We start from the raw sequence: 10031 nt of genomic DNA, 5'->3' as shown, positions 1-10031 counted from the left end.
GTGACAGGGCAGTGAAGGGGTTAACTGGAGAGGGGGGGGGGCGATCAGGGGGTTAAATGTGTCCTAGAGTGTTCTAACTGTAGTGTAGTGCTTGTGTACTCACTTTTTGGATATCTTCTTCTCTGTCTGGAACGGAATGTGTCCAGGCAGAGAAGAATGACATCATATCCTGCCCTGTGTATGTCAACACAGGACAGGATAGGACAGGGACCGATCATGTGATTTCAGCCAGAAATCACTGGCTGAAATCTAATGATTGATCCCTCCTGGATCAAATAGTGTCACCCGCGGGTCGGCGGGAGCGCGCGCGCGCGCCCCCTGCCGGCGAAAGTGTCGGGAGCGCGGAACCGGTTTTTAAACGTGGTTTTGCGCTCCACTGCCGCCCTGCACACGTATATACACAGTGGCAGGGCGGCAAGCGGTTAACACCATAATTAGGCCTGAAGACAGGAGAGGCTCCATAGACAGGCTGGGTTATGATAGCGTTTTTCGCAGAGATTTGGTTAGACAGGCAGGCCTGGTAGATGTGCACATTAAGCACTGCCCTGGCAGCACGGGGTTCACATTTCAGAGAGGGAATAGTCAGAGCAGGATAGACAGGTTTTTTTTAAAGGAGAACTCTGCTTTCTCGGCTCCTGACCAAGGGTGGACTGACCATTTGGAAACTCGGGCACTGCCCAAGGGCCTGGGGTCAGTAGGGGGCCCCATGAGATGCCCCTGGTACCTTTTTCATAGGCTTTTTTGAGTTTGGGCAAGAACACAGGGGCCCCATGATCCCCTATTGCCGGGGGCCCCATGAGTTCTCAGTCTGCCCCTGCTCCTGAGTTGAGGGTGGTGGAGGTCTGTGACCACTTTATGCTGTCTGTGACTGAATTCCTCGGACACTCCACCCAGGGGAAGGGGTGTCTGAAAACTGAATTTGACTCTCCTGGAAGATGTAGAGGTAAGACAACTGAGGATTTTTTTCAGGCACAGGTTTCTATTCTGGACTTTTGCAGCAGTAAGTCAGAGTGGTGCTAAGGGCGATTGAACTTTTCAAGGCCATAAGTAAGAAGAAGCAGCTTGTTTTTTCCAACTCTTATGGGGAAATAGGCTCAACCTGATTAAACGCAATGTAACTTACCTGCCCAGGCGGGAGGGTGGCCTAGGAATGGTCAACCCAATAGTTTTCTTTTCTCTTCTCTTTTTAAAATACAATCTTGGTAATATGTTTTCAGGGACCCCGCCGGGATGGGTGGATATTTTTAATTCTTGGTTTAAGCCTTTTCTGCGTTGCTGGGAAGATGGCGGCCCAGTGAAAAGTCTGAGAGTCCGACATGGCGACATGGCAAGCTCCTGGCTTATGTTGCCCCGTGTTTGAAAATACTACGGCAGTGGCAGGTGATAGTGGAGGATATCAGGTCCCTTCCCAGGAAGCTTCTGGGGGAGAGGATTTTGGCTTCTGCTTTCAGTGTGTCACTGGCCTTAAAGGATTGCCCAGGCTCCGTAATTAGGGAGGGATTGCATTTAATTAACTTGGAGAGAATCCCTTTGAGGTTTAGGGATCAAGCCTGGCTCGATTTCCATGGAAGGCTCTATGTGAGAGGGAACCTGAAGCACTGCCCTGTGGATGATCGGGATTGTCCTAGAGTAGAGTATGTTGGTAAAGTGGAGTCTATGGACCACTTTCTGCTCCAGTGTCCCTTTAACATAGAGATGTATAAAAGGGTGGGGAGGGTTCTGAGCATCCCCTTTCTCTATCGCATGAGTCATGCAGAGTGGGTGTACGGGACATTCCCAGCTCGCTGGGACTTTGATTTGGATACACTTTTTTTAGTTAGTATAGTTTTTTCTTACTTCACATGGAATGCACGGTGTCAGATTACCCTGTGGAAGAAAGTCCTGCCTGTTGAGGTAGTGGTGCACGATGTACTGGGTGAGGTTGGGAAGATTCGGGGTCTTGAGAAGGGCAGAGAGCCTCGAGTGGTCTGAATAAGGGCGTGGAGGAATATCAGACCTGCCTTTGGTGAACTGTCCATCTCTGGGTGAGGGGGTCTTTTTTTATGCTGTTCTTTTCACTCCCTTAATTTTTGTTGGTTAAGACCTTCTTTTTGAAGGAGCGCTGCATGCATAACGGAGGGCGGGGTTGTTTCTTGACCTCTCAGGTTTGCTGTCTGGTGAAGTGATGTGAGTCTTAGTAAGATTTATTTCCCCCAATTATGACATATTCATTTATGAACGTTTTGCTTTTGTCTGACAGCAGATTTTGCTATATTTATTTTAGTTTTTGTGTAAATATGTATATAATTATTTATTTTTGTATATTCTGCATATAATTTTATTTTAATTCATTGCAAGACTTTTAAAAAGAAAAATTGGGATAAAGGCCTCCATACATTAGAGGTCAGCTAGAGAAGGGCTTCCATATATTATTGGTCAGTGGGATAAGGGTCCCTATATATTGGTGGTTAATTAGATAAGGGCCCTTTAACAATGGTGGGAAAATGGCTACCATACATTCGTTATTGGTAGACGTGTCCCTTTACATAGTGACCATAGAGAGATAAGGACTCCCAAATATTAATGATCATTGAGATAAGGGCCTCACATACTGGTCAGTCACATAAGGATCCCCATATATTGGTGGTCAGGGAGATAAAGAGACCTCTAACATTGGTGCTCAGTGGGATAAGGGCCCCAACACATTTGTGGTCAGTAAGACTAGGGCTCTCACACATTGGTGCACAGTGGGAGCAAGGCTTCTATATATTGGTGATCAGTGAGATAAGGATGCCCAAATATTAAAGGACATTGAGATAAGGGCCCCATATACTGGTGGTCAGTAGGATAAGGCCGTCCATACATTGGTTATCAGGGAAATAAGAGACCTCTAAAATTGGATCTCAGTGGGATAAGGGCCCCAGTACATTGGTGGTCAGTAAGATGAGGGCTCTCCTACACTGGTGCTCAGTGGGGTAAGGCCCCCCATATTTTGCTGGTCAGGGAGATGAGGGACCTCTAACATTGGTGATCAGTGGGAGAAAAGCTACCATGCTTTGGATGTCAGTAGAAGTGCCCACCCACTTTGGTGGTTAGTGAGAGAATGGCTATCATACATTGGCGCTCAGTGCGAGAAGTGCCTCCATGTATTGGTGGTCAGTGAGAGAAGGGCTCTCTAATATTGGTGCTCAGTGGGATAAGAGCCCCAATACATTGGTGGTCAGTAAGATGAGGGCTCTCCTACACTGGTGCTCAGTGGGGTAAGGCCCCCCATATTTTGCTGGTCAGGGAGATGAGGGACCTCTAACATTGGTGATCAGTGGGAGAAAAGCTACCATACTGTAGATGTCAGTAGAAGTGCCCACCCACTTTGGTGGTTAGTGAGAGAATGGCTATCATACATTGGCGCTCAGTGCGAGAAGTGCCTCCATGTATTGGTGGTCAGTGAGAGAAGGGCTCTCTAATATTGGTGCTCAGTGGGATAAGAGCCCCAATACATTGGTGGTCAGTAAGACACTGGCTCTCATACATTGTTGCTCAGTGGGAGAAGGGCTCCCATATGTTGGGGTCAGTGAGATAAGGGCCCCTTAGCATTGGTGATCAGTGGGAAAAAGGCTGCCGTACATTGGTTGGTGGTAGAAGTGCCTACTAACTTTGGTGGTCAGTAAGACAATGGCTGTCCTACTTTGATGAAGGAGAAGGGCCCCCATACAGTATAGTGGTGGTCTGTGGGATTATAAACTTTCTACAAATTTTATTTTTTAAACAATGTAGATTTTGATGAGTTAATGGAGAGTAAATTGGATGTATTGTCTCAAAGGTGTCATTAAATTCTGCAGGAAAAAAAATAAAACATTATAAACGTTTCCTGGCCTCTTCCTCGGCCGACAGCCACAATAGAAGCAGCGGATGAAATGTTGATTTCTTCCTGTCTGGGGAGAATTTTGCTGCCCTCCAAACGAAAGCTCTTGATTTTCGCACAAGTTCTCCAAATGACTCAATCACATGGCTGTGTTTCACCTGCGCTCTGAGCAATCAGCGGATTCTCCGTCCTGAACCTGATAATTAAGGAGCTCGGTGAGTCACACTCGTTACAAGTGTCACCTCGGTACATCTTTCTGAAGCTGCTCGCCAACAAAGTCTAAGCTTGCTGGTAATTGCACAGAATGAGGTGGCGATGCTGTAATTGGAGATGGCGCCTTTTAGAAAGAAAGAGAATCAATGTAAACAAGACAACGTCTGGAAATTCTACAGCTTGATTGGGGTAGAATAGATGTTCACAGTCTACCTCCCATTCTTCTGAAAGGCCATCCCTGACACTACCATACCATTTCCTGCAAATAACCAGACTCACGGGGTCCATGACTAAGCCATGTGGGTGAGGCGGAACATGTCAGGGCGAGTGGCCTGGATGCAGTTAGGTAGAATTGGGGTAGATTAGATGTACCCAGTCTACCTCCCATTCCTCTGAAAGGTCATCCCCGACACTACCATGCCATTTCCTGCAAATAACCAGACCCACGGGGTCCATGACTAAGCCATGTGGGTGAGGCGGAACATGTCGGGGCGAGTGGCCTGGATACAGTTAGGTAGAATTGGGGTAGATTAGATGTACCCAGTCTACCTCCCATTCCTCTGAAAGCCCATCCCCGGCACAACCATACCATTTCCTGCAAATAACTGGACGTTAAAAACTTACATCTACTATTATTTAATCAACATGAATCAAGCAAAGCAACCATAATGTATTTTAAAAATGCTGAAAATTTAACATATATGGAAGAGAGGGGGGGAGAGGGGGGGAGAGAGAAGAGAGAGGGGGAGAGAGAGAGAGAGAGAAGAGAGAGGGGTAGAGAGAGCAAGAGAGAGAGAGAGGGGGGGGAGAGAAGAGAGAGATGGGGGAGAGAAGAGAGAGGGGGGAGAGAAGAGAGAGAGGGGGGAAGAGAGAGAAGAGGGAGGGAGGGAGAAGAGATGGAGAGAGAGAGAGGGAGAGAGAAGAGAGAGGGGGGGGAGAAGAGAGGGGGGAGAGGGGGAGAGGGGAGAGAGAGAGAGAAGAGGGGGGGGAGCGAGAGAGAGAGAGAGGGAGAGGGGGGGAGAAGAGAGGGGGGGGAGAAGAGAGAGAGGGGGGAGAGTGGAGAGAGCAGAGAGAGAAGAGAGAGGAGAGAGGGGAGAGAGAGGGGAGAGAGAGATGGGGGGTAGAGAGAGGGGGGGAGAGAGGGGAGAGAGAGAAGAGAGAGGGGGGAGAGAGATAAGAGAGAGGGGGGAGAGAAGAGAGAGAGGGAAGAGAGAGGGGGAAGAGAGAGAGGGAGAGAAGGAGGAGATGGAGGGAAGGGAGAGTGGGAGAGAGGGGAGAGAGGGGGGGGGGGAGAGAGAAAGGGGGGAAGAGGGAGGGAGAGGAAAAAGAGATGGGGAAGGAGAGAGAGATGGGGGGAAGAGGGAGAGAGAGAGGGGGAAGGAGGGAGAGAGAGAGATGTATATACAGTATATATTGTACATTCACATCAGTCCCTAACCCTCAAGGGGTGTACAATCTAAAGTCTCTTACTCACATACTAGGGACAATTTAGACAGGAACCAATTCACCTACCAGCATGTCTTTGGAGTGTGGGAGGAAACCAGAGTACCTGGATGAAACCCACGCAGGCACAGGGAGAACATGCAAACTCCAGGCAGGTGGTTTTACCATGTTTTACGGTGTTTTTCCCCGATTTTATGCATTTGCGTTTTGTTTTTTAAAAAAAGCCAAAAACACTGGTTTGGGAAGTTTTACCATGTTTTACTGTGTTTTGTCACATTTTTCAGTGAAAAAACTCCTCTAGAAATCCACTAGTCCTGGGTTTTTTTTCCAGCCAAAAAACGTTGATTCTAGTCTCTGTGTGTATGGACACATAGGAGAACATGCAGGGGATGGACACATAGGAGAACATGCCGGGGATGGACACATAGGCTAACATGCTGGGGATGGACACATAGGAGAACATGCCGGGGATGGACACATAGGAGAACATGCCGGGGATGGACACATAGGCTAACATGCTGGGGATGGACACATAGGAGAACATGCCGGGGATAGACACATAGGAGAACATGCAGGGGATGGACACATAGGCTAACATGCTGGGGATGGACACATAGGAGAACATGCTGGGGATGGACACATGGGAGAACATGCCAGGGATGGACACATAGGAGAACATGCCGGGGATGGACACATAGGAGAACATGCCGGGGATAGACACATAGGAGAACATGCAGGGGATGGACACATAGGCTAACATGCTGGGGATGGACACATAGGAGAACATGCCGGGGATGGACACATAGGAGAACATGCCGGAGATGGACACTCAGGAGAACCTGCTGAGGATGGACACTCAGGAGAACATGCTGGGGATGGACACATAGGAGAACATGCCGGGGATGAACACATACAGTAGGAGAACATGCTGGGGATGGACACATAGGAGAACATGCCAGGGATGAACACATAGGAGAACATGCTGGGGATGGACACATAGAAGAACATGCTGGGAATGGACACATAGGAGAACATGCGGGGGATGCACACATAGGAGAACATGCTTGGGATGGACACTCAGGAGAACATGCTGGGGATGGACACATAGAAGAACATGCTGAGGATGGACACATAGAAGAACATGCTGGGGATGGACACATAGGAGAACATGCTGGGGATGGACACACAGGAGAACATGCTTGGGATGGACACATAGGATAACATGCCGGGGATGGACACTCAGGAGAACATGCCGGGGATGGACACATAGGAGAACATGCTGGGGATGGACACATAGGAGAACATGCTTGGGATGGACACATAGGAGAACATGCTTGGGATGGACACATAGGAGAACATGCTTGGGATGGACACATAGGAGAACATGCTTGGGATGGAAACATAGGAGAACATGCCGAGGATGGACACATAGGAGAACATGCTGGGGATGGACACATAGGAGAACATGCTGGGGATGGACACATAGTAGAACATGCTGGGGATGGACACATAGGAGAACATGCTTGGGATGGACACACAGGAGAACATGTTGGGGAGTTTACTAGCTGTAGAAAAAAATGTCAAAAGCCAAAAACAGCCGCTATAAAAACACCCCGTGTGTGTGAGGACTAACCTTCAGCTGATTAATTTGGCTCCCTTAAAAAAAAAAAAAATGGCTTGATGAGCTGAAGGAATGCAAAAAACAAACTAACTCCTCCTGCACACGGGGCGTTTTGATATCGCTGGTAACATTAGCTGTGTAAAGTCACGCTAAAAACGTGCATTTTCCAGCTTTTTTAGCGTTTTTGCATTAGCGTTTAGCAGCGTTTTTCCGCATTTGCATTTCTAGGGGTTTTTAGTTTTTTTTTTAAAAAAGTCCAAAAACACCGGTTTGTGGCGTTTTACCGCGTTTAAAAAAAAAACAAAAACTTGATAAGTTGAAGGAATGCGAAAAACAAACTAAAGGATGTTTTCATAGCTTTCCCCAGAGCAGCTCTTTAGATGGCCTTTCCAAGTTCTGGATCTGAATATATTATTATAGGGGGGTGATGAAGACGCATGACCGCGACAGTGATTAATCGAGTTTATTTCTCCTTTTTTTTCCTGACTTATGCTGAATTGGCCTGGCAAACATTTTCCGTTAAGTGCAGCAATTTCGGCAGATCGAGTGTTGTGCTCTTGAAGGGGACGGCTCAGGAGGGATCGGCTTTCTGCTGGCACGGAATAAGATGACCACAAAATGTACTATTAATCAATGTAGAGTACTCTCGTAGCGTGACCTGATCTGAAAGTCCTTGCCCAAAGCAAACTCTATACTCCCTCTGGCGCCCAATAAATATTGTCTTACCTGATACACTTGTGTCTGCAGGAGCGATGGGAGAAACAGATCTTCTGGGAAGGAGAAAGCAAGGGTGTGGGCTGAAAGGCAATCGCAGGGTCCTTCGACGAGGAGAGGTCATTAGGACTGCGGTGAGGTAGGAGAAAGACAATACGTACCCAGAGAGAACATGGCGGCCCTCCTGGGAATCTGAACGAAGCTTCTGAATCACCATATGATCTCATGTTTTTTTATCGCTCGTCCTTGGCCTGCCTTACGTCCTCTGCTGCAGCATCGGCATTTGCTATGGAGAGATTTTTCAAAGGACTTTTGCTATGATGTCAACGACCGCCATTTGTGTCTCACCAAGGGTCTTCACCATAGGGGGGTCAGGTGAGCCCAATCTACAGGTAAGTAGGTAGGTACAGTCTTTTTTTTTCTCCACTGTAGGTGGAGCAGTACTGCAGCTGGAGGAGAAGTCAAGGGAAACTTGGTTTCTCTAGGATTCCCTCAGTTCCCCAGTTCCTGTTGGCTATGCTACATCCAGGTGACCTTGGTTGGCCATCTTGGGTCAAACTGGATCTCTTTAAGTCTCTGCCCCTAGCTTTTCATGTGCTAGTGTAGAGAGACCATACCTGTCTATCATGGACAGCAGTAGCAACAGGGAGAGGTTCTAGAGATGTCTACAACTGCCATTTGTGTCTCACCATAGGTCTCCACCATAGGAGGATGAGGTAAGCCCAATCTACAAGTAAGTAGGCAGGTACAGTCTTTTTTCTCCACTGTAGGTGGAGCAGTATTGCAGTTGAAGGGGAATTCAAGAAACTTGGTTACTCTAGGATTCCCTCAGTTCCCCAGAGCGGCGTTCCTGTTAGCTATACTGCATCCAGGTGACCTTGGTGGCCATCTTGGGTCAAACTGGATCTCCTTAAGTCTCTGCCCCTAGTTTTTCATGTGCCAGTGTAGAGAGAGCATATCTGTCTGTCATGGACTGCATTAGCAACAGGGAGAGGTTCTAGAGGACTAGTGCCAGCTCAGGGCCTATGTCGGCACTTGAACAAGCACTCTTTTGGGTCGGACTGGCCAGGCTGCATTCCACCCTCCTTTGCAAGTCAGACCTACTACCTTTGATGCAATGACTGTAATTTCCTGGTCCAGTGAGCTTGTCAAACAATTAACAAGGTGTCACACCAATCGTTCTCCATAGTTATCTGTGAAATAACCAGTGCAGAACACACTAGACTAGTATAGGGGAACAAACCTCAAACTTTAAAGTTACATAGTTAGTCTGGCTGAAAAAAGACAAAAGTCCAATCAGTTCAACCATTGAAAAAAAAAAAAGTTACAATCCTACACCCACAGTTGATCCAGAGGAAGGCAAAAAACAACCCAGCAAAGCACGATCCAATTTGCTCCTGTTGGGGAAAAAAATTCCTCCCTGATCCCCCGAGAGGCAATCGGATATTCCCTGGATCAACTTTCCCTATAAATGTTATATCCAGTTATATTCTGTGTATCCAAGAAAGAATCCAGGACTTTCCTACAGCAATCCACTGAGCTGGCCACAACCAACTCTGGGGGAGTCTATTCCACATTCTCACAGCTCTCACTGTGAAGAAACCTGTTTGGAGATTAACTTTATTTTCCTCCAGACGTAAAGAGCGCCCCCTTGTCCTCTGTGATGACCTCAGGGGGAATAACTACACTGAGTTCACTATATGAACCACTGATGTATTTATTCATGGAGATCATATCCCCCCTTATGTACTACAGTTGTGGCCAAAATTATTCAACCCCCACTGAAATTGAGTGTTTTGGCCAGTTTGACATTGCTTTTGATCATTCAGTCATCTTGCTTACATTTACATTAAAGAGGCACTTGTAGGTCAGACAAATATAACATAACAGTTATAATGAAATAACCACAAATGTCTTTTCTGTGCTCACAGCATTATCAGTTTTATTCAACCCCCAAGTGACATTCAATCTTAGTACTTAGTACAGCATCCTTTTACAGTTATAACAGCTTTTAAACGTGAAGCATAGCTTGACACAAGTGTCTTGCAGCGATCTACGGGTATCTTCGCCCATTCTTCATGGGCAAAGGCCTCCAGTTCAGTCACATTCTTAGGCTTGCGCACTGCAACTGCTTTCTTTAAGTCCCACCAGAGGTTCTCAATCGGATTTAAGTCTGGTGACTGCGATGGCCACTCCAAA

The 10031-nt window shown here is 47.2% G+C and overlaps 1 long non-coding RNA gene across 1 annotated transcript; it reads right to left on the bottom strand.

Annotated features, from left to right (window-relative positions):
- Positions 1–3711: 3711 nt before the first annotated feature.
- Positions 3712–7952, bottom strand: LOC149449930 (uncharacterized). The gene is made up of 2 exons (XR_016315345.1): positions 7845–7952; positions 3712–4178 (listed from the first exon to the last, which is right to left on the bottom strand). It is a non-coding gene; the product is annotated as an uncharacterized LOC149449930 (long non-coding RNA).
- Positions 7953–10031: the final 2079 nt, after the last annotated feature.

This window comes from Staurois parvus, unplaced genomic scaffold (assembly GCF_062004578.1).
Source record: "Staurois parvus isolate SC_StPar_1 unplaced genomic scaffold, SC_StPar_1.0 ptg000595l, whole genome shotgun sequence".
Lineage (NCBI taxonomy): Eukaryota > Metazoa > Chordata > Amphibia > Anura > Ranidae > Staurois > Staurois parvus.
This window is presented reverse-complemented; position numbering and strand designations above follow the sequence as displayed.